We start from the raw sequence: 24171 nt of genomic DNA, 5'->3' as shown, positions 1-24171 counted from the left end.
TATTAATTCATTTGAAGTCCCTCGTTTCCTTCAGCTCCCGATGTCCCTCGGTCCCCTGGAAAGTTTTCAAATTAAAGTGCTGAGGATCCACCTCTCTCCCCTGACCCCCTCGGGCAAGGGCTGACAGGGCTGGGGGGCTGTGGCCAGGGTATTATTGGGGACCAGCAAACCAGAGCCCCCACCCCCACCCCGGACAGACCTGCCCGCCCCCCCCTCCTGCCCCCCACTTGCTGGGAGGTGGCTTCCCCCAGCCCAAGGCGGGCCTGACCCCCGCAGGGCCACTAGGGGATGGAGGTTAATGAGATTTTGATGAACCTGCAGAGTTTCCATTTTGTGAGGGAAAAGGCTCAGAGCCTCGCTAATTAAAGGGAACTGACCTGTAAAATGAGTCTGGGGATGGATGACAGGGCAGGGAGGCCAGCTGAGGGAGGAAGGGAAGAGAGGTGGGACCCCAGCAGCTTTGTCAACACATTCTAGTTGGAAAGGCAGAGCAGGCCCAGACACTGGAAGGTATTTGCCTGAGGACACACAGCAAATCAGACTAGACCTGGGTCCTAAAAGAAGTAGGGAGAATGGAGGGGGAAACACGAAACACAGGGAGGTGGTTAAGAGACAGACTGGAAGATAGTATAGAGAATTCCACTGATTGCATCTTGGATAAGGACGTCCAGCATTCACGGAAGTTTATGCTGAGGAAGCCATGCTGTCACCTCACTGAATCCCCACAGCGCCAGGAGGTAGGTATCATTGCCCCTCATGTGGGGAAACTGAGGTTCAGAGAAGTTAAATGACTTGCCCAAGGGCACTCAGCCAGCCAGGTCTACCTGCCCGTGCTCTTAATCGCCTTTCTCTATGGTGGGGGTGACCTCGGGTCCCAGTTTATACACATCGCCCTGGTACAAATGTGAATCGTGCCCCTCTCACTGTCCAAAGTGACTCCGCTTAGGCAAGGTATTAAATGGCTACCCTACCCTACCCTAGGCTGCAGCTTATGAATTCCTTCCCATGTGACATGGCTAGTCCGAGATCTGACACACAGCTGTGACACCTAGACACAAACCCTATTCTGTCCCATCTCAGAGACGGGGCAGGAGAGCAGAGCGACGAGAAACTTCAGCTCTGGAGTTAGCCAAACCTAGGCTCAAGCCCAGCTGTGTGACTTTGGATTAGTCACTTGGCCTCTCTGGGCCTCAGTGTGCTCCTGTTAAGTAAGGTAACCGTGGTTACTTCCCCAGACTGCCGTGGGAACGACATCCAGAGAAGGGTTTCAAGTGCCAACACATGTTTCTTATGATTTTCTGGAAGATGCAGGAACTTACCCTATGCCCTTCTGCTGCTATGTGCGGGCTCCACAGAGTGTACGTGGTTTGTGTTTGTTCGAGGGTTAAGCTTGTTTCAAGACCTTTCTCCCATCCCTCACTTTGTAGTTCCCTGTCTCGGGGCCTTTGTACATACTGAGGCTTTTTGTTTGCTTACTAGCTAAAAATCGCATGCCAGGCATCATTCTGAGATATCATATATGCCAACTTACTGAATTCTCACAACAACCCTAGGTTTATAAGTGAAAAACCTGAGGCCCAGATAGGTTAGTCAACTTGTCCAAGATCACACAGCTAGTTGATAGCAGAGCCGGGATTTAAACCCAAACGGCCTGGCTTAAAGGTCTGCCCTACACAGCACTTCCTTCTCTTCTGAGGGTGCTACCCCACTCCCAGCACTGACCGCCCTTTGCCTTTGCCTGAAAAACTCCTGCCCGCCCTCCGTGTCTCTGCTGAGGCAGGACTCCCTCCAGGAGACCCTCCCTGATTGCCCAGCCTAACTCACCATTCCCACCCGTGTCCGAGGCATAACCACTCATCCCTCTCCTTATGTTCCTTCAAAGCTGAATTCAGTCTGTTCCTCCCTATTTACCCAATCATTTGTCTTCTCCACTAGACAGGGTATTCCAGGAGGGCAAGGACCATTTTTATATCCCAAGCATCTGGAACAGTGCCAGACACATGGTAGGTCTTCAATAAATATTTGTTGAAGGAAGGAATAAGTGAAAGGAGGGAGAGGAGGAACTCGAAGCCCCTTAAGGACACGAGCTGCCCCTGACAGTGATTTATCGTCCCCAGAGCCCAGCCCAAGTCTCCCGTGCCTAGTGGGGCTCTTAGCATTTGTTGGCTGACTGTATCAGCAGCCTGGCAGACCCAGTCCCTGGAGCCCTAGGGCTGTGGGAGGCCAGCTGGGGCAGGGCTGGGGTGAAGCCGGCTGCAGACTCAGGACACATAGGGACTTAGCCCTTCACAACCACCAGCCTTTCTTCCCGCCGCACCCCCCACCCCCTTCTCTCTTCTTCTTTTCCTTTCTGAGATGAAGCAGCGAAATGATTTTTCTACTTGAGCAGTTTTCAATTTAGATTAAGAAAAATGTGGTCTGCCGTCACTCAGCAAAAGGCCCCAGCAGCCCCGTCCCTTCGGGGACTGGGGGTTTCTCAGCCGTTGACAGAGCAGAGCTGGTTCTGGAGTTGGGGTGAGGGGGGGCAGTTAGGATCTCCCCTACTCTCTGTCTCCCCTCCATGCCCGTCCCCATGACTCAGCCTCCTCCTGCCCTCCTGAGCGAGGGACCGGGATCTGGAATCAGACAGAATTTGGTGGGTTCGACTCTAACCCACGCAATCTGTGTGACCTTAGGCAGCTTCTGTACCTCTCTGAGCCTTCTCATTTCACCCATGAAAAGGGTCAATGATAAACCCTCTAATTTGGTCCCTGGCTCCCACCCAGATGTGAAGGTCCCCTCCCAGCCTTCCAGACTGTGGAGGAACAGATACCAAGGACAACATGAGGATCTTTAGCGGGGGTATGACAAGGGCAGAAAGCAGTAGAGAGGCTGAGAACAAGGGAGGCTGGACTGGCCCAGGAATAGACGGAAGGTTCCTAGGAGGCGCTCCAGGGACCGGAGGTCAACTAGGGTCAGGGACAATGGCATCTGTGTGTGTGAGAAGGCAGAGGAGGAAGGAGGCAGAACTCTGGGACCATTTAACTCCTTCCTGATCCTGCAATCTTTCTTTTAGGGATAGATTTTGTGCTATTTGTGAGTGCTGCCTTTCAGAATGGAAGATGCGTTTGTTTATGTGGGTAAATGAAGGGCAGGTATTAATCCCAGTGGACAGCACCACTTCTGAAGTCAGGCACACCAGGGTCCCTGTCCTGCTCCTCCCCTCAGTAGCTGTGTGACCTTGGGCAAGTTACTCAACTTCTCTGAACCTCTCCAAAACAAATGCACGATCTTCATACCGCTCTGCTTTTAGAGTTTCATTTAATTTGTAAACCAACTTCATTGAGGTGTAACTTACCAACGACAGGGGCGCCTGGGGGACTCAGTCCGTCAAGTGTCCGACTTTGACGGTTCGTGAGCTCGAGTCCCGCATCGGGCTCTGTGCCGACGGCTTGGAGCCTGGCGCCTGCTTCGGATTCTGTGTCTCCCTCTCTCTCTGCCCCTCCCCCTGCTCTCTCTCACTCTCTCTCAAAAATAAAGAAACATTAAAAAAAAAAAAATGATGCAAGGTACCCATTTCAAATGTACATTTCGATGAGTTTTGGCAAGTGTAACTATCACCGTGCAAGAAAATGAACATTGGTACTCTCTTGAAAAGTTCTCTTGTGGCCCCTCCCAGCCCTTCTGTTGTTTTTAATGCAGAAAATAAGAGGTTCTCCAGCCCCCGTGACAACAAACCTCGGCATCCAAGAAGCAGTAGAGGAAAGTACAGTATTTACGCCGTCACCTGCCTCTCTGCTCCCACCCCCACACTCACACACATACTGTCACATAGACCCAAGGACACAGGGGCTCCTTGTTGGTACACCCCAAATCACAAGACACGAGGTGGTTCCCCCAACGCTGACTGCCCACACTGAGCCCCTGGACAGCCAGTCTCTCAGACAGCAACTCCAGCTGGCAGCTGGGCTCCCTGGGCCCCTTGCCGCCATGTGTCTTTTTCTATCTGACACCTCTGTGAGTCTGTGAGCTGCTCCAAGGAGAGCCTGTGGCTGCCGCCTGTCATCCTGTGCTGTGTCCTCTGTGCCCTGCAAGGGCTTGGCACACAGTAGGTGCTCCCAGGTACCCACGATGAATGGATGAGAAGGGAGGGTTGCCAGCCAGAGGACCCCTGAGGAAGCGTGAGGAACCCCACACACCTTAACCAAAGGTTTCTCGAACATCTACCCTGCAAGTCCTGCGTTTACAAATGTCACGCGGGTACTATTATTCAATATTCTTTACATTAGCTCAATTAGTCTTTATTTTCTCTGTGCTTGTCTTGCTTAAGCAGTCTTGGCATCATGGTTTGATCTGACACATTTATATATATGATCTGATATATATCATCTACACATATATGTGTGTGTACTGATATATACGAATATGTATCAGATATGATACATATATGCACTATATACGGAACTATTAATTTTTTAAACAGTTGCTTTTATTTTTTTTAATGTTTATTTATTTATTTTGAGAGAGAGAGAGAGAGAGAGCAAGCGAGTGAGCATGGGAGGGGCAGAGAGAGGGAGAGAGAACCCCAAGCAGGCTCCACGCGGTCAGTGCAGAGCCCAATGCCGGGCTCTAACTCATGAACCATTAGATCATAACCTGAGCCGAAATCAAGAGTCAGATACTTAACTGGAGCCGCCCAGGCGCCCCTGGAACTATTAATTTTAATATACTTTCAAACTTTACAGGAACATCATACTCCCCTTTACCCAGATTCATCAGTTATTTACATTTTGTCCCATTTCCTTCATCATCCTGTCTTGCTCTATGTACACTTATGTATGCATAGCTATGTATTTTTTGATCATCCCTTAAAATAAATACCGTAGTAGCTTGTATTACTATTTAAAAATATTCATTGCCCTCCTGGCCAGGTGCCTCCCTGCAGAGGGTTACGCTTCAGGCAGGCCATGTGACTTGCTTTGGCCAATAAAACGTGGGCAGAACTACTTCCATCCTCTGGATGGAAGTTGTAAGAGTCGCCACGTGGGGCACTTGGTCTGCAGAGCAGAATCAAAGCAAACCCATGGCTGATATGCAGATACGCAGCGTGAGCACACAAAACCTTATAGTTGAAAGCCATTGAGATTTGGGGGAGGCTCATTTGTTACCACAGCGTTACTTATACCTACGCTGACTGAGGGGGCACCAGGATGGTTCAGTAGGTTAAGGGTCAGACCCTTGATTTCAGCTCAGGTCATGATCTCACGGTTGGTGAGATCGAGCCCTGCTTAGGATTCTCTCTGCCCTCCCCCATGCTCTCGCGCGCGCTCTCTCTCAAAACAAATAAATAAACTTATGAACATTCAAAAACATTTTTAAAGCCAAAATACATAAATAAACTTATAAGCTGACTGGTACAACGGCACCACTATTAAAATGAGACACGTTTATGTACCATCTACAAATACACAGCACACTTGAAAAACAGGGTGTTAGTCATGGCGACCCCAAAGGAGGGTTGAGTGGCCCATCTAGTGGAGGAGGAAACTGAGGCTTACTGTGGGAAGTCCAAGGCTTTCAGCTATGGAAGATGGCAGAGATGATTCAGGTACATGGAGGGGGGTGGGGGGTTCGGCCTAAAGGACAGGTGACGGAATTGTCCATTGGCAACTGTCAGCCCTGTCGAGGATGTCTCTCCTGGAGCATCTTCTATCCTCTCAGAACCCCTTTTTGCGCCCCCTCCTGCCTCAAGACCATGAAGAGTCCCTCTTGGCCCCATTCCTGAAGGCTCTTCTCTCAGCTGAATGCTGGGTGGTTCCTGTTAAGGAGTTAGCTGCTAACTAAAGGTGTTACTGTTAATGAAAGTGCCAGCACTAACTAATGTATCAGCCAATAAGGATTAACACCTCTCAGGGTGATGGCATATGAATAAGGGGCCTCAGGAAGACCCAAACGATTTCAAGAGACAGGGGAACAAAGCTCCAAAGGTGGCAGAATAATTTGGTCCTGCAATTCTTTGTCTCTGTTGTGGGCTGTGTCCTAGGCGAAGACGTGCCGCTAACATATGCATATATGCAAGGTTTTACAGTATGCACGGCACTCTGCAGTTTATAAAACACTTACCAGCTTACAGAGCGCTTCTCCATCCATCATCTCCCTTGCCCTTCCCATCAGCCCAGTGCAGTAAGCTTGTTATCTCCAATTTACCAACGAGGGAGCTGAGGTTCAGAGAGGGGGTGTGAGTTACTCAAGGTCACCTGCTTGCGGGTGGGGGGACTGGGCTTGCTTCCAGGGTCGTCTGACTCCCGGCCCAGAGTGCCTCCCACGGACCCCAAACTCCTAGCGAAAGTGGTAAGCACTAGTAAGCCCTAGGAGCCAGAGCATCTCAGTTTACTTCTGCCTCCTTATTGGGCCGAAGGTGGACTCATCCCAAGGAGTCAAGGCCAAAGCCAGGCTAGTTTTTGGAGCCCCCATGCTTATAGGGGTTCCCTTTCCTGGTAATTTCTATATACTTTTTCAGATTCCACTCCTCATTCTACTCTATTCAACCTCAGATTCAGCCTCACCTCCTCCTGGAAGCCTTCCCAGGTGGTCCCACATAGGCAGCCTCTCTTTGGGCTCTCAATATATAGGACCCATTGATCCTACACATTATTGAAAGGATCTCTTTACAAGCTGGAGAAATCTCTGCGCTCCCAGTGCCAGGATGCGGCACAGAATGGAAGAAGCTGCTCTCAATGCTGGTTGAATGAATGAATGAACGACTCGCACAGTTTGTAAAGTTACCAGAGTGAACTCCATCGCCTGCCCTCCCAGGACAAGATTTATGAAAAAATGTGGTCATTTTAGAGTGAAACAAGAGATGCATTATTTTCATTCCCTAAAAGCCCTAATTACTATTTCATCATCTAGCAGAAGTAGCTGATATTTGTATCTTTGAGGGCCTCCGTGCTTGAATGTGTATACAGATTTTATCCCCCAAGTTAGCATTTCCAAAGCCTCTTTTATGGGTGTCACAGTAAGTGTCACATCATGTGAATGGGATGCCGGGGGAGGGGGGGAGGAAGGACCCAAAGGTCAGAGGGACAGAGAAAGGAAGTGGTGTTATGAGAGCCCAGGAGCTGGGGCTGCCTGGAAGGAGCTGGAAACCCAGAGGGAGGGGCTGTCTTTGCAGGACCAGGAGCCATGGAGGAGATGTGGCTCCTGAAGATGCTTAGAAAAGTCGAGAGCAGAGAAAATAGCTTCTCCCCCACTCCTGCCCTCCCATCTCCATGTGCTATGATCTGGGGGGACAAATCGAAGAAGGTGGGGTGTATCCTTAAAGTTTGCAGGGTAAAAAACATCATTTCACAGAGTATGTTCCTCAAGATACGTCTTGAAAAAAAGACTGAGTCAAATTAAGTTTGGAAAGGCTGTTAAACTCCTAGAGTACAGTGGGGTTCTGGAAGCCTTCTTCTTATCTTATAGTGAGCCTCTCTGGCCTAGAGGTATGCAAGCAGGGATTGCAACAATATTTCACACAGTATTGGAAGGGAACCTCTTAGCACCAGTCATTCAGTTGAACTAAATGGGGTTTAGCGCCCCCCAAAGTTCTCCTCCCCCCAGCCCTATTAATGGTTCTCCCCTCCCCTTGAAACATGAAGCCACCTGTGATGTCATCAAGACAGGGTCCTTCAAGAGCCACCTTCCTTATGAAGTCACCTCTTGACCCTTCAAGACCCACCTTCTTTAGGAAGTCACCTCTGAAGCCCCAGCAGAAAGGAGAGTTATCTTTCTGTCACTCTGTGTGGCTTTTATCCCTACTGAATATGGCCAATCTTGTATTGGCTGGCTTGTGTCTGTATCTTTTCTGGCCTGCTGGACTGGAAGTTCAGAGCACGTGGAAACTGAAGCCAATTCATACCCCTTTATAACCCAACCCAGTGCCTTGTATGTAACAGATGTTCAAATAGTGTTGGGTGAATGGATAGATGGATGAGTGGATAGAGGATGGATGGATGGATGGATGGATGGGTGGATGGGTGGATGAAAGGAAGGAGCGAGATGAAGGGATGCTTGGATGAATGGATGGAGGGATAGATGGATGGATGGATGGATGGATGGATGGATGGATGGGTGGATGAAAGGAAGGAGGGAGATGAAAGGATGTCTGGATGAATGGATGGAGGGATAGATGGATGGATGGATGGATGGGTGCATGAAAGGAAAGAGGGAGATGAAACGATGTCTGGATGAATGGATGGAGGGATAGATGGATGGATGGATGGATGGGTGGATGAAAGGAAGGAGGGAGATGAAGGGATGTCTGGATGAATGGATGGAGGGATAGATGGATGGATGGATGGATGGGTGGATGAAAGGAAGGAGGGAGATGAAGGGATGTCTGGATGAATGGATGGAGGGATAGATGGATGGATGGATGGATGGATGGATGGGTGGATGAAAGGAAGGAGGGAGATGAAGGGATGTCTGGATGAATGGATGGAGGGATAGATGGATGGATGGATGGGTGGATGGATGGAAAGATATATAGAGACTGTGAAGTGCTGTACAGGGGATGCCCAAGAATTTCTATGTGAGTACAATAAATTGGTTGGAAGGGGGACTTGACGTTATACTTGCAGAACACCTGACAATTTCATCGGGATACTAGCAATTGTCCCTGGAAAGAACAGAAGAGAAGATGGAAATTACGGAGTTCAACCCCAGCTAAGCCCTCCCTCAGCACGCCCCCTGCAGGTGTGACTGTAATAGTCTAAGATAATGAGATTCTGAAAAATTCATGTCCCTAAGAAGATTCAAAGGTCTTAAGGTTCTGTGTCTCTATGACTTAGAATTTAAGACTCTGTGTCTTTAAGAACTCTTTACCCACACAAGCAAGGTGCTCTGCGCCAGGCAACGTTCTAAGCACTTCACAAAGAGTAGCTCCTTTCATCACTACCACCACCCGGGGTTATTCCCATAATGGATATGGATAAAGGATAACCTCGTTATCTTCATAATGAAGCACAGAGATGATAAGCAACTTGACTTAGATCACACAGCTAATAAGTGGCAGGACTGGGATGTGAACCCAAGAGGGCTAGGCAGGGTCCAAGAGTCCGTGTGTTTAACCACCGCACAATCCTGCCTAAAGGACACGAGGATTCGGTACATCTGAGCTTCAAAGACTCGATGCTCAAGGCCTGAAGTATCTGCAGCTCTGTGGCTCTGAGCGACTTCGTACCCAGGAGGCCAGGCCTTGCCTCTGGGGAAGGCTGGAAGGAGCCTTCAGAGGCTGAGGAAGTGGGGGGTGCTGGCTGGCTCCTTCGAGCACCAGCCCTGCTGATGTCAGGTGCCTGGCCGTCACTCTTCCTGTTAACCTTGGGGGAAAAACACATTCGTGGCAGATAACAGGCAAGAGGGTGTGCCGGCCCTCCGCCCGCTCCTGGGCCTGATGGATGGGCTACACGGGCCCCCCCTGACCTGTGTGTGTACCGTTATCTGCTCGGCCAAGGGAGGCTGTTCATCATGTCGACAGCTTGGCAAGGCACACCTGCTGGGCCTGCGTCAGCCAGAGCCGCCAGCGTCCCAGGAGGAGAGAGGGGAGGTGATGGGAGGGGTAGGGCAGGAGAGACACAGAGAGGACCAAGAGTCCCATGACAGTGGCATCCCAGGCCCAGGGTTGGCCCAGAGGGCGACACTGGATTCTGGGCATGAGGTCTGGCTTCTGTTTCTGATAGTACCATGGACGTGCTGTGTGACTGTGGGCTGGTCACTTAACTTCTCTGGGCTGTAAAATAAGATTTAACTTTACCAGAAGCCTGAAGGTCCTCTTTCTTCTCCTTTTCCTCACATTCCACATCCAATCACCGGGTTCTGTTGGTTCTGTCCCCCAGTCCCATCCATTTCTCAGCGTCACCTGCTTACGACCATCCTGGTTCAGGCCACCATCACCTCTCACCAGGGCTCCTTGCTTCCTTTCCTGCTCCGGCTCTCCATTCTCCACCCAGCAGACAGAGGGAGCTTTATCACAAAATCAGGGCAACACAACTCCCCTGCTTAAACCCACCAGTGGCCCCCTATCACACTTGAACCCTTGCAGGGCCCTACAAAATGTGGCCTCCCCTTCCCTATACAACGTCATGTCGCACCAGCTTGCCCACTTGTTCACCAAGCTCCAGTCACACTGCCAAGACCTTCCCTGCCTCTTGGCCTTTGCACATGCTGTTCCCTCTAGTGGAAAAACTCTTTCCCTAGTTCTTTGCAAGAAGGACTGGCCAGCTCCTTCTCATCCACAGACGTCAGCTCACTGGCCACCTTCGCTAGGAAGGTCTTCCCAGCCTGAAATAATACCTGAGCCTCTAAGCTCACTCTATCACAACACCCAACATATGACCTTCCCAGCACTCACCCAACCCCAGATTGTGCTGTTTATGCATTTGTGTATTTAGTTATTGTCTGTCTTGAGCTAGAACATAAGCTCCCACTAGAACATAAGCTCCTAAAGGACGTGGATTTTTGTTGCATTCACCACTGTGTCTGTGAATGCTTCCTCGGTTCTAAGCCAGATATGCTCTTCTACCCCAGGGCCTTTGCACCGACTGTCCCTCTGCTTTCTCTACTTAACTGCTCCTCATGCTTTAGATCAGTGGCAGATGGTATTTTCCAAAGATAGTCACAACGATATCTTTTATCCAACATGTTCTTCAGGAAGTGTGACCTTGACACTCCTCCCCTTCATTCACAGTGCACTCATGACCAATAGGATGCAGTAGAAGTGACACCGGGACACTTCCGAGTTGAGGTCAGGGACACTGGCTCTGGAGCCAGGTGATGTCATGTTATAAGGAAGCCCAAGCTAGCCTCTGCAGAGAGACCCATGGAGAAGCCCTGAGATTACGTGTAGAGAGACCGAGATGCCCGGTGGCCCACAGCTGCCCCAACCCAGCCACCATCCGAATGAAACCTCATGAGGGACTCGGCAGAGCCCTTGCTGAGCTCCTGGTTTACAGACACCATGAGCAACAACAAAATCATTGCCATTGTTTTAGCCACTAGGGTTCGCTTGTCATGCGGCAATAGGTAATCAGCTCACAATGAGGACTAGTCACCTCCTCAGGGAAGCCCTCCCAAACCAGGAGCATTAGGGCAGGTCCTTGTAGTTCTGTTTTATGTTTCTTCATGACACATATCACGGTTGGTAATCATACAGTTATTTATGCGGTGGTTAATGTTTGTGTCTTTTCCACTAAAACGGGAGCTTTGTAAAGGGGGAAGGGATCGTTGTGTCGCTCATCAGCCCGGGACTGTTACACCCCCAACACGGTGCATAGTGCCTGACATATAACGGGTGCTCAGTAAATACCACCAAACTGATGAGCTTACTAAAATATCACACCAACCCTGCGATGTGGGCTTCATTACCTCCATTTAGCAGGCAAAAAAACTGAGGCTCAGAGATGTTCAGTCCTTGCCCACAGACACACAGTAGAGCAGGAGCCTAGCAAGATTCTCTCTGACCCCAAAGCCAGATCCTGGAAATGAGACCTACGAGCGATCACAAATGTCTTCTTATTTTCCAGTTGGAGGAAGAGTGGCCCCGAGAGGAGAAGGAACTCCCTCAAGGTCACATAGCTCATCAGTGTTCCAGCTGGGACAAGACCCAGAGCTCATATTCCTGACCTTGAGTCCTTCTAGCTACATTCTCGAAGGCTGCCCTGAAGATCTGCTGTGCACAAAGGCCAAGACAAGACTCTTGGAGGGTCAGAGACAGGAAAATACACTGTCCCCTTGGGGAGAGGAGAACCCCCATGTCGACGCACAAAACAAAGGGCAACAGAAGAACAATTACTTACGGAAATCTACTGTATGTCAGAGAAGCCTCAAAGATATTTCTCTCCACAAGTGTATACTGTTATCACCACCTTCCACAAGAGAAACTGAGGCTCAGAGAGTTGAGAGGACTTACCCCGGGTCACGAGGCTTATAAGTGGCAGTCAGGTTTTGAAACCAAATCTGTCCGTCACCAGGCTTCTTCCAGTATGCCCGGCCGCCTCACCAAGAGCTAAGGGAGCCTTGAGGTCACCGATGCGTGGGGAATCAAAGAAGGCTGCATGGAGAAGGGATCACCTAAGTTGACCCTTCTAAAGACTCAGCTGGGAGAGGGTTTCAGGTGGAGACGGGGAGAATGTGCAAAGTCTGGAGATGGGAGTGGACGGGCAGGCCTGGTGATGCGGAGGGAGCTGTGTGGGCCGGGGCTTGGAGGGGTGGACTGTGGTGGGCCGCAGTGACTGGACCCTGCCCCTCAGCGCCTCAGCAGCCCCCAGTCACCTTCCCCAGCACCCAGCCCCACCACCCCACCTCAGCCAGAGCAAGGCCTGGAAAATAGATGAGTCTGTTTATGAAGCCCATAATGTTGCCAGCAAAACAAGGCACTCAGCAGAGCAGCTCGGCGCCTCTAATGGGATATTATTTATGTCATTTTCCTCCTGGCGCTGGAGCCATTACCGTCCTGGATGGCGTTCCGTCACCCTCCACTCCCCCAGCGATGTTCCAATGTCATGCTGAAGGATGTGCGCTGCAGGCGGCCGTGGCTGGCCCTGGGGGGAGGGGAAGCTGGGTGGGGCAGTAGGGCAGCCCCTCGGCCAGTCAGAGGTCGCTGGGCCCACCCCCGCCAGCAGGATCTGGCTTGTTCTGAGCTGCCTTTGGTGCAGGCCATCTTGCCCGGCATTAAGGACCCTGCAGAAAAAGTCTCCCCTCTCCAGTCAGTCAACGGGGCCTCTCTGGGCTTTGGTCTACGCCCACCTACCCAATCTCAGCTCTGCCCCTCGGGAGGAAGTTCTGGAATCAGACAGACATGGTGCACCAGACCCAATTCGTGCACCTTCCCAGGCTGACTCCGTCCCACCTGCCCGCTCCTGCTCAGTGCCCGGCCCGGCCTCTGCCTTTGCCTCATCTTCTAGCCCAGCGGCCTCGGTCTCCCCTTCCCCCCGGGTGAAGACCAGCCTTCAGCATGGCCTCCATCAAGCTGAGCTGCGACGGCTGACCCTTGGGTCCATCCTCATCTGAGGGAGGCTCTGGCTCCTTCTGCCACTTTCGAGTTCAGGTAAAGCACCACGTGCGGGGCTTGGGGTCTGGCTTCCCCAGGGGCTTCTCGGAGGTGCCAGCTCACGCCATCCATGGGGCACGCTGGGAATTCTGAAGTCAGGAGAGAGGGGGAGCCTCGAACTCACGGACCGTTCCAAAGAACGGAGGCTCCGTGTGGCTTGTGCACGTGCTACCCACACGGCCCAGCACCCCGCTGCGCTGGAGGGGGAGGCCCAGTCCTCAGTGAGAGCTGCTGAGGAGGGCAGGGCTGTTAGATGTCCCCAAGCCACATTGGGCAGGCTCCCAGCTTTATACTCACACAGGCCAACAGCCTGCAAAAGGAGTGGTCAGCTTAGGGCTGGTCTATAGGGATCAACTAGAGGTAGAAATAATCCGGGACAGGGTTTCAGGGATGTTCACTGTCGGCCAGCAGCGGTCAAGTCTGGGCTCTGGCTGTACAGGGCTTGGGCCCTGGAAGGGAAGCTCAGATGAGGCTCAAGCCCAGAGGCAAAGGAAAGGACACAGCAGTGTGTGGCTTGTTCCCGGGAACAGAGTATGCGAGCCCTCGCTTGGCAGAGATGATCCTCGGGATCCTGAGATAGTAGGAGGTGACATCTTACAACGCAAAGAGAATTGGTACATATGATAATATTGTTAGAACCACCCCCTCCTCACGCATACACACACACACACACACACACACACACACGCACACGCACACACGCGCGCGCAAAACTGGGGAAGTCCAAATAAGATCGGTGGATTTTATGCCAACCTCCTAGTGGTGCTGTTGCGCGTAATTGTGCAAGATGTTATCACTGGGGAAAACTGGGTAAAGGGTGCATGTTTCTCTCTGCATTATTTCTTACAACTGCATTTGAATGTACAATTATCTCAAAATAAAAGGTTTAATTAAAAGCAGACAGAGGGGGGCGCCTGGGTGGCTCAGTCGGTTGGGCGTCCGACTTCGGCTCAGGTCATGATCTCGCGGTCCGTGAGTTCGAGCCCCGCGTCGGGCTCTGTGCTGACAGCTCAGAGCCTGGAGCCTGTTTCAGATTCTGTGTCTCCCTCTCTCTGACCTTCCCCCATTCATGCTCTGTCTCTCTCTCTGTCTCAAAAATGAATAAATGTTAAAAAAAAATTTTTTTTTTTTTTAAATAAATAAAAGCAGACAGAGGGAATGAGAGAATTAGAGAGGATGGGCCCTGGAGTCCTGGGCTCAGATCCCAGCTCTGCCTCTTTCTCATTTTGGGGCCTTGGGCAGGTGCCTTCACCCCTTTGATTCTCAGTTTCTTTATCTGTAAAATGGAGATAACATATGAGCCATTTAGAACTGAAAGGCAATAAGAGTATGTCACATTCAAATTGGTGGCGTAGCGACAAGATAATATATAGAGGAAAATGGTTAGCCTTTCATGCACTTGTTAGGAAGCAAGATTGAAAAAAGTAATCAATTAAAATGTCAACTTAAGGGGCACCTGGGTGGCTCAGTCGGTTAAGCGTCCGACTTCGGCTCAGGTCATGATCTCACAGTTCGTGGGTTTGAGCCCCAAGTCGGGCTCTGTGCTGGCAGCTCGGAGCCTGGAGCCTGCTTCGGATTCTGTGTCTCCTTCTCTCCCTGCCCCTCCCCTGCTCATTTTTGAGAGAGAGAGAGAGAGAGAGAGAGAGAGAGAGCGTGCGCAAGCGCGCGAGCACAGACAGGGGAGGGACAGAGAAGGAGACAATCTGAAACAGGCTCCAGGCTCTGAACTGTCAGCACGGAGCCCGACGCGGGGCTCAAACCCACGAACTGTGAGATCATGACCTGAGCCGAAGTCAGACGCTTAACTGACTGAGCCACCCAGGTGCCCCTAAAGAAATTTTTTTTCATGTCAACTTAAGATGCTGGAGATATAACAAAATATATCCAAAGAAAGCAGAAGGGAGGAATTTAGAAAGGTAAAAGGAGCAATGGATGTGTCAGAAAATTAGATGGAGATGATGATCCCTACAATGCAGAACGATGGCAAGAAATGGACAAGGGGATGCATTCCTTCACTCAAGGAAAGGAGCTCTGCACACCACTCGTATAGCACATCCTCTATTCCAGGCACCGTGCTATGTACCAGGGCGATGAAGGAGGGCAAAACACACAGCCCTGCCCTCAGGGAGTTTTCTGTCCAGCCGGAGAGGCAAACGCAGTACAAGGTTCAGTGAAATCAGGGAGGAGGCAAAGAAGACAGGGAGTCCAGAGGAGGGGCCGGGATGGGGGAGCAGGTAGTGCGCCCCCAGGAGACGATATCTGAGGTCAACAGGAAGGATGAATGGGTGTTGTCCCAAGAGAGCTCCTGGCAACAAAAATAGCAGGTGCCCATGTCTGACACCAAGAAAAGCGATGCCCCAGCCAGGGAAACGCAAGCCCTCTGCATATTTAACCCGGCGCTGTGATATAGGGACTTTTATTATCACCGTTTGTAGTTGAGGGAGTTGAGGCTCAGAGAGGCTCCTTAACTTGCCCCAGATCCTTCAGCAAGAAGAGATGACTTCGTGGTTAAATCCAAAGGTGGAAGCAAAGCTTACACACTTCATGGGGGTGCAATTCTAGGACAGCAAGAACGAAGGGGAAAGGGAAGTGAGGTAGGGAGGAGGGTGACACAAGATGACACGTGTCTGAGCTGGTCAGATTTGAGCCACGCAGCGGGGTGCTGGGCCGTGTGGGTAGCACGTGCACAAGCCACACAGAGCCTCCGTTCTTTGGAACGGTCCATGAGTTCGAGGCTCCCCCTCTCTCCTGACTTCAGGATTCCCAGCGTGCCCCATGGATGGCGTGAGCTGGCACCTCCGAGAAGCCCCTGGGGAAGCCAGACCCCAAGTCCCGCACGTGGTGCTTTACCTAAACTCGAAAGTGGCAGAAGGAGCCAGAGCCTCCCTCAGATGAGGATGGACCCAAGGGCCAGCCGTCGCAGCTCAGCTTGATGGAGGCCATGCTGAAGGCTGGTCTTCACCCGGGGGGAAGGGGAGACCGAGGCCGCTGGGCTAGAAGATGAGGCAAAGGCAGAGGCCGGGCCGGGCACTGAGCAGGAGCGGGCAGGTGGGACGGAGTCAGCCTGGGAAGGTGCACGAATTGGGTCTGGTGCACCATGTCTGTCTGATTCCAGAACTTCCTCCCGAGGGGCAGAGCTGAGATTGGGTAGGTGGGCATAGACCAAAGCCCAGAGAGGCCTTGTTGACTGACGGGAGAGGAGGGGACAGAAACTCCAGGTTTTCTTTCGCCTTCCCTTCCTTATCCTCTTGCGGAATAAGGGTGGGGGTGGGTGGGCATCCCGGGTGGTCCATGCCCATCAGTGGGGAATCTGGGTCCGAGTGCCGCTGCCCCCCGGGCACTCAGAAAAGCTTCAGCTTCTCCTACCTAGAACATCGGCTCCCTTTTAGCAGCCCTCCCTGCCACCTGTCCCCCACCCCCAAGCTCAGACAGATGTTAAAAATCCCAGAGTCAGCCATGCCACCCCCTGCTCAAACCCCTCCAGTGGCTCCCACACCCCTGGGACCGGGTCCAAACTCCTTCACTCAGAATCAAGGATCCTTCGACCTCACCCCCGACCCCGCCTGCCCCGCTCCCACCTCCTCCCTCCTCACCCCCTCCCCCCCACACACACATACACACCCCAGGAGCCCACCCCTCTCTGTGCCTCTGCCCCTGCTGTTTCCTCCACCAGGAACACGCTGCTCCTGGATGCCCTGCTCATGTGCTGCTTCCTCAGAGCCTATGCCCTTGAACTTCCCCTTCAGGATCACTTGCTCCTTCCCGGTGGTCCCTCAGCACATGGTCTTCTCTGCCATTAGAGCACATGCCGCAGTCATCGTAGGTCACCGTCCACTGTTTGCTGAGCTCTCCTGGTAACTGCTGCCATGCTAAAGCACATTCAAGTGCATCCCTAATTGATGCTTTACGACACCTTTGACCATCCCCACTTTACAGATGAAGAGACCGAGGCTCAGAGCTATAGGACATTCTCCCAAGGTAGGCCAAGTAAGGCCAGGCATTCTGACTCCAGAGTGAGTAATTGTAACTCCTCTGTTGTGTCACTTTGCTGGGAGACCCGAGCCCCCCCCTCCCCCTCTCCATCCCCCCCCCCCCACAATGCCACTTCATGGTGGGGGGGGGAGGGAAGAAAAGGACTATGGTTCATTGAGATTCCACCAGCCCTTGACCCCATTCTCAGGACTGGTAGTTGTATTTATTAGCATCAATGTGCTTTGAATGGAGTATGAGATAGAGCGAGTAAATACATCCCGCACTTTACTGAGCACCTACTATGTGCTGGGCACTGTTCTAGGTGCTAGGAACAGAGCCATAAGCAAAACACAAAACTCTCTGCCCTCGGGGAGTCTGGTGATGGAGGGGACAGTCTGCTGGAGGGAAACAGGCCACAGCAGAGTGAGCGAATAAGGGATGGAGGCTGTCAGACGATGAGAGGGGTAAGGACAGAAACAGACTGGGAGGTGACCGCAGCATGAACGTGGGTGTGTCCACAGCCGAGGAGGAAGGCCCCTCTTCTGGAGTCCGTGAGAGGAGACAGATCTCATCTGGAGGGTGATGGGAAGCGTGGAGAGCCGCTGGGACAGGGGGTGGGTGGGCCCGCTCCCCCTCCCCCTCGCCTTTGCCCTCCTTCCCTTCACCTCCCTGCCTGGCATCTAACAGGCTCAGAACAAACGGCCCCCTGGGAGGAGCCGTCCAACCTCCGCCCTGCAGCCTGGGCTGGGACGCTGGTGGCACTAAAAGTAACAGCGTGACGGGAAGTGGCCGCCGAATTACTGCTTCCTCGTTGGTCTTATTTATGGCCCTCACTGCCTTCACTCCAGCCCTCCAGCCCAGGCCTGGAGGGAGGGAGAGCGGGGCTGCTCTCGGCCTGCCTGGCGCCTGGTGACCTTGGGGACGCTGTGCTGAGGAGGGGTGGGTGTGGGGACCTGGGTCACTGCTCTCCATCTGCCAGCCCCAGTGCTAAGGTCACTTCCATATGGAAGCCTCAGAAATCTCAGATTGACACAAATTGGGGGGGGGTGCGCGGGGGGCCGCAGAGGGGCCTGACCTTTATTGAGACCTCTGTGCCAAGCATCTCAGGCACATGATTTCCTTCAACCCTCGCAATCTTCCTATTGCTTCAGTTTAGAAATGAGGAAACTGGGGCTCAGAGAGGTTAGTTAACGGGCCCAAAGTCACACAGCAAGTAAAAGGTAGATCAGGATTTGAACGTAGGTCGGTCCAGTTCAAAGACCTTCACTTTCCTTTCTAGAACTCTGGGTTCCGTGGTCACTTTTTCTCTCTCCTGCAGCTCCCGGCAAAGGTCAATGCAAATCAAATCACTAGAGGGCTGCAGACAGGGTGTCATAGCCGCGTGGGCTACAAGACCAAACAAGCCTCGACTTCTGGTCTGACTGCGCCACATCAGAGCCCTGACACCCCAGGCAAGCCTCTTTCCCCTCTGAGTCTCCCCCTATCTGCAAAGTGGACATCCTTCCTCTTGACCTGTTGCTAAGGGTGGACGAGACGCCAGGCAAGAAAGTCTTTGGAGAAGGCGCTCTCTGGAAACAGCGCAGTTAGGGCATGATCGAAATCCAGGAGAGGGTTAAAAAAAAAAAAAAAAAAAAGGAGCTTTTATTACTCCAGCAGCAGTGACAGCATTTTTGCAGCAAACTTCACCTGTTTACAGTCCATTAGAAGCCATTATTGCTGTGTCTAGGGCAGATGCACACCCCTGACCTTGACGCGTGTCTGACAGCCGCAGGCAGCAATCTGGGGAGCAGGAGTCATTGTGGCAGCATTTAAAGGGCCACGGGGGCCAGAGACCTTTTCCAGTGTCCTTCTCCCTCCCAACTCCCGGGCCACAATCTCTGCCAGCCAGAGGGCGGAGGGAGGAGCCAGCCCAGGCTCCAGGTACCTCGAGCCCTCCTAAGGGGTCAGGTCACCAGCATGAGTTTGTGACCTTAGCAGGGCAATAGGGAGTAAGGAAGAAACAAGTGGACAGTAAGGAGTGCATGGGCCTCAGAAGAGTTGAGTCCAACCCCCTCCTGTGTGCGAGAAAGGAAGGGACATGCCCAAGGTCAGAAGAAGAGAGCCAGAAGGAGAACCCAGCTCCCAGGAGTCCCAGCCTAGGCTTTCACATGCTAATGTGGGGGTGGGGAGGGCAGGAATCTCTTGCCATCGGGCTGTGGGACCCTGCAGAGAGGATTCTATATCATGTTGCATAGGCAGCTGCCATCTCTGGCTTCCGGAAAGGCAGACCCTGGCCACGGGCAGCTCCAAGCTAAGCTTCTTGCCACCAGCTTCCAAAGCCTGTGAAAGAGAGGAGGAAGCAAAGTCATGAGAGAAGGTGGGCAGCTGCAGCAAGATACAAAATCAGCACATTTTTCTCAAAGCCCTTCCTTTTCTGCCCAGCTCCCTTTTTCTTCCTCTTTAAAATAACTTTTCTCTATTCAGTCTCCCCCCCCCCACCCAAGAGTTTCTCTTCATTCCCCTTCAACACTCTTAGAAAAGAATTTAAATCTCATTCATACTCAAGTGTAAATGACTGCCAACAGCTCTAAGGCAGTGGTTCTCCCTCATATTGTAGCAGAACGATAATGTCAGAAGTAGGAAGAGAGCCACACATATCCCTACTCCACCTGATTACAAACCTGTCTTTCACCGGTAACATCTTATCCTTCAGACCTATATTCAAAAGTCTCCTCTCCAGAAAGCCTTCCTTAAACCCGCAGGCATACCTGGTCCCTCTGTTCTACACCCTCACAAAACTGAGTTCCTTCTCTTCAGAGACCTCTGTCTTTTGGTGTGATTATTTGATGAATATTGTCACCTGCGCTAGGCTATGAGGTCCCTAAGGGCACCTTTTTGCTTTCTACTGTATCTGCCGGGCTTAGCAAAGCCCCGGAACTTAGGAGCTGCTCAATCAATATCTTTTGAATGAATACATGAATTACCAAGTGAATGAAACTTGAGGCAGCTATAAAGTCTGCATTCTGACTTCAGTGCATGAGGGACAACCTCTCAGACCCCTGAAAGCAGGAACCCTCCTATGACACTGTGGTAGGTCTTTTTGGAGCCCCATCCAGATCCCTTCTCCCAGGTAGGCACTCCCATCCCCCTGCTCCCGTAGGGTTGATGTCCCCTCAACAGCTGCTCCCTTCTCTGCAAAATTGCCCTCACTGATCAGGGCCGCTTCTTCTGGGGGGTCACCCCCTCCAAATCCTACCCTGGGACAGCCCATGCCAGTGATGGCTGACAATGGGGTACGAAAGGCTGGCCCCCTTATTTCAAGTCAGGGATGACCCTGAGGTGCAATTTATGCCCCAGAGCCCACTGTAGGCCAGACCAAGGGTAGACTTTACCTGAGATAACATCTCTGCCTGTCCCCTTCCCCTTCTCTCTTCTGCTCCCCCGCCCCAACCCCTTCCTTTGCTGATTTTTCTGAAAAGCACCTCCTCAATAAATCACCTGCACCAAATCCTTCTCAGGCTCTCCTTCTATGACCCCAACCTCATATAGGCACTTCCTAAGTCTTTCATGGGCTCTAGGTTAACATCTTCCTGCTAGGGAATTGATATTTATAAAGCACCTACTGTGTGTTTGAATCCATGCTGGATACTTAAATTTTTTTTTAATTTTAGTGTTTATTTATTTTTGAGAGAGAGAGAGAAAGCGTGAACAGGGGAGGGGCAGAGAAGAGAGGGAGACACAGAATCCGAGGCAGGCTTCGGGCTCTGAGCTGTCAGCACAGAGCCCGACGCGGGGCTTGAACCCACGGACCGCGAGATCATGACCTGAGCCCAAGTCAGACGCTCAACCGACTGAGCCACCCAGGCGCCCCATGCTGGATACTTTATACCTATCATTTAATCCTCAAACCGCCTAATGCCATGGGTCCTATTATCATCCCCATATTATGGAGGAAAAAACTGAGGATCAGAACCAGTACGTGACCTGCTCAAGTTCATACAGTTGACAAATGGTAGAATAGGGATTTGAACCCCATTCCTGGTTGGTGAGGTGATGGCAACTACTTATCATTGTAATCCAGGGAGACTATAGTTGTAATAGTACACGCACGTGCACACGCACACACACACACACACACACACACACACACACACGAGAAACCAACATCGTCAGGAGTTGGGGAGGATGTTGAGGAAAGCTTCTCAGAGGAGAGCACTCCTGATCTGGAAGAATGAACAGGCGCTCTTCAGGTGAGCGAAGAAGGAGGGAGGCCACACAAGACACAGGGAACACGTGTGCAAAGGCAAGGAGGCAGAAAGAAGCAGGTCTCTCGTGTGGTTCCGGCAAGGAGTTTGCGGTATGTTGAGGGATGAGCTGCGGGTATAGGCTGGATCATCAGATCTTGAAAGGCTTTGGGTGCTAAGGTAAGGAATCTAAACTTGGTCCTACAGGAACTTGGATGCCGCTGTTGGGTTTTAAGCAGCGAGTAACAAGGTGTCTCTCTGTTTAAGAAAATTACTCACGTCCGGGAGGGAAGACGGACTGGAGGGTTGTATTTTAGGGCTATGGGGATAAAGGGAAGTAGGTAAATTCAAGAGAGAGAGATTTGGGAGATAAAAATAGCAGGTAGGGTGTGGGGGGGTGCTGGACATGGGAGGTGAGGGAGAAGGAGGGTCTGGATAATAATGCCCAGGTGTCTGTCTCGGGTGGGGCCCCTGCTGAAGTAGAAGACAAAGGGGTTTCAGGGAGGAGAATGAGGAGCTCAGTTTGGGACCTGGGGTTCCCGCAGGGGGCTGTTCAGGAGGCAGTTGATAAGTGGCCCATCTCCTCTGTCGCTCGGGGCAGAGATGGGAGTTGAAGTTCCGTATCAAAAACTCTGACTCGCTCTTTGTGACAGGGTTAAATGGCAGGGATAGGCAGTCGAGGAGAACCTTGGTCACAAAAATATTGAGGGCAACGGGTCCTCACCCAGTCTCTGGCGTTGAACTTTCCTGTCCTGGGCGAGCAGGCTAGAGTTGAAATCTTTCAAATTAAGCTCTTTGGACTTCTTCAGCTTCTTCAGCATCATAGCCTCCTGTTGCCAGGCGTCACCTCTCAGCCTCGCCACCCCTGCCCCCTCCTTATCCACCCCTCTCCCACATCGCCTTTCCAAAAAAAGAAAGGGAAAAAAAAAAAACAAACAAACGGTGGAATGGATGATTTGGGAGCCGAAAACCTCCAAATGGGGAGGTTATATCCTCAAGACAGCAGCATCAATCACCACATTTTCATTATTAAGTAACATCGCGGTATGCTGGGCTGATTCTGCACCTTATCTGAACCTAGCAGCTGTGCCCTAAATTCCAGCCGTGGCGCCTGCCTGCAGGAATTCAGTTGCCTGTGTTTAAAATGAGTGTTAGCATCTATCATTTCCCCACACCAAATGGTTTTGTGTCGGTGGTTGGCAGTGCTAATCCGTCACTGGGGTACTCCATTGCCCAGCTCGATACCCTTTTCGTCGTCGTTGGTGGGGGAGAGGACCGGGAGGCCCCCAGGATGGGGGAAATGTCACCGTGAGGACAATTGGAACGTTTGGGACTCTTTCACAGAGTAAGTTGGGGTGGTGGAGTGCAGCCATCTGTGTCTCTCGTACGCTCTGCCTTCTTATCCCACTGATTCTGATCCTGGGCACTCGAGGGTCTCGATCCTCCCTCCTCTGGGTCAGTATAGGAGCGGTGGGATTTTGCCCCCGAAGGCTTCAGGTCTTGGTGCTCTGAGGGGTTCTTCCGCTCCCAAGGGTGCAGAATCCCAGAGCATGTGTGCTGAAGAGGACCATAGACCATCTGGTCTGGTGTGCCTCAACCTTTTCTGGGAGTCAAAACCTTTTTAGGACCCTCTAACCCAGAAAAATACGCACACCGCAAAGCTTGCTAAGACGTACCAAAACTAACCTATGCTTTCATGGGGTTCATGGACCCTTGCCTGAAGATCTCAGATGCAGTTTAACCTCCTCGTTTTACGACTGGAGAGGCCGAACTTCACGAAGAGGAGGCTATTTGTCAACGTCTTCAGAGTGAATAGGTAGAATCTGGGGCAGGGTGCATGAATCGAAGGCAGTGGGGTACAGGTGAAAACACAAGGCCTTCACAGCTAAAAGGACCTGAGTTCGATTCAGCTCCACAACTGGTTGTGTGGCCGGGGCAAGGGATACACCCTCCCAAATTCTGTTTTCTCCTCGCTGAAATTGCACAATGACATCTAGTGTGCAGGACGGGGTAAGGGTGAGTGTTTGATAGAGACAGCGTGCCGTGGCCGGTGCTCTGAGGTGGGCCCACATCCCCCTTCAGAGCTGAAGGGTTTATCCCGCCGATGGGGGTGTCGTGGGCAGCAACCTACCAGCTGTCAGTCCCTGCCAGGGATGCCCTCAGCTGAAGAGACGGGCAGCCTGCGTCCAATAACTGATTCATAGGGTGGTATGAGGGCTCACCCCAACTCTGGACAACTCTGAAATCTCATTCCCGCTCGAGAACCATCCAGAGGGCTGGCTGGGGCCTCTGTGGAGGCAGTATCGCAGCTCGGCCTCCCCTCAGCCCAGTCCCAGTTCCTCCAGTGCTCATCCCCAAGTACCGACCCTGACAGTGCTCCCCAGCAAGGACCCTGCCTGCTGATCTCCATCTCGGAGGCTGCCTCCCCGGGAACCCATCTGTGGGTTCTGTGATCGATCTGTGATCGATCTGTGATATCCGTGACATATCTGTGTGTATCTGTGATGTGTGACCAGATCAGACCCCTTGGGTAGAAAGCTCTTGGTGTCTTCCTGAGGTTCTTGCTGTGATGTGAATTTAGAAGCCAGGACTCCTGACTCCCAGCTAAGTGCTCCCCCGGACCAAAAAGCTATCAGTTCCAGTCCTTGCATCACCCCAGCCCTCTTCTCTCAGGCCGCTGGCTTGGTGGCTGTTGGAAGACGATACATGGGCTCCTGTCATTCTTTCCGTTCAACCCTCTGCCTCCAGGCGTCAGGATGCCTCCAGCTGATCCAGCAGAAATGCCTGGGCTACTTGGCAAAGGGTCACTCAGGTGGCCTCCTCACTCTGTGCTCCTCCCTGGAGATGCCCCTCTTCCCCGTTTATACTCACTGCATCCTCAAGAGATACCTGAACAGTAGCAGCAAA

The 24171-nt window shown here is 52.0% G+C and overlaps 1 non-coding gene across 1 annotated transcript; it reads right to left on the bottom strand.

Moving 5' to 3' along the window:
• Positions 1–20801: 20801 nt before the first annotated feature.
• Positions 20802–20886, bottom strand: TRNAP-UGG (transfer RNA proline (anticodon UGG)). The gene has a single exon. It is a non-coding gene; the product is annotated as a tRNA-Pro (tRNA).
• Between the last annotated feature and the right edge of the window lie 3285 nt (positions 20887–24171).

The sequence above is a fragment of the Panthera onca genome, chromosome A3, assembly GCF_046562875.1.
Source record: "Panthera onca isolate mPanOnc1 chromosome A3, mPanOnc1 haplotype 2, whole genome shotgun sequence".
In the NCBI taxonomy this organism is placed as follows: Eukaryota; Metazoa; Chordata; class Mammalia; order Carnivora; family Felidae; genus Panthera; species Panthera onca.
Note: the sequence above shows the minus strand (reverse complement) of the source record. Positions and strands in the feature narration are given on the sequence as shown.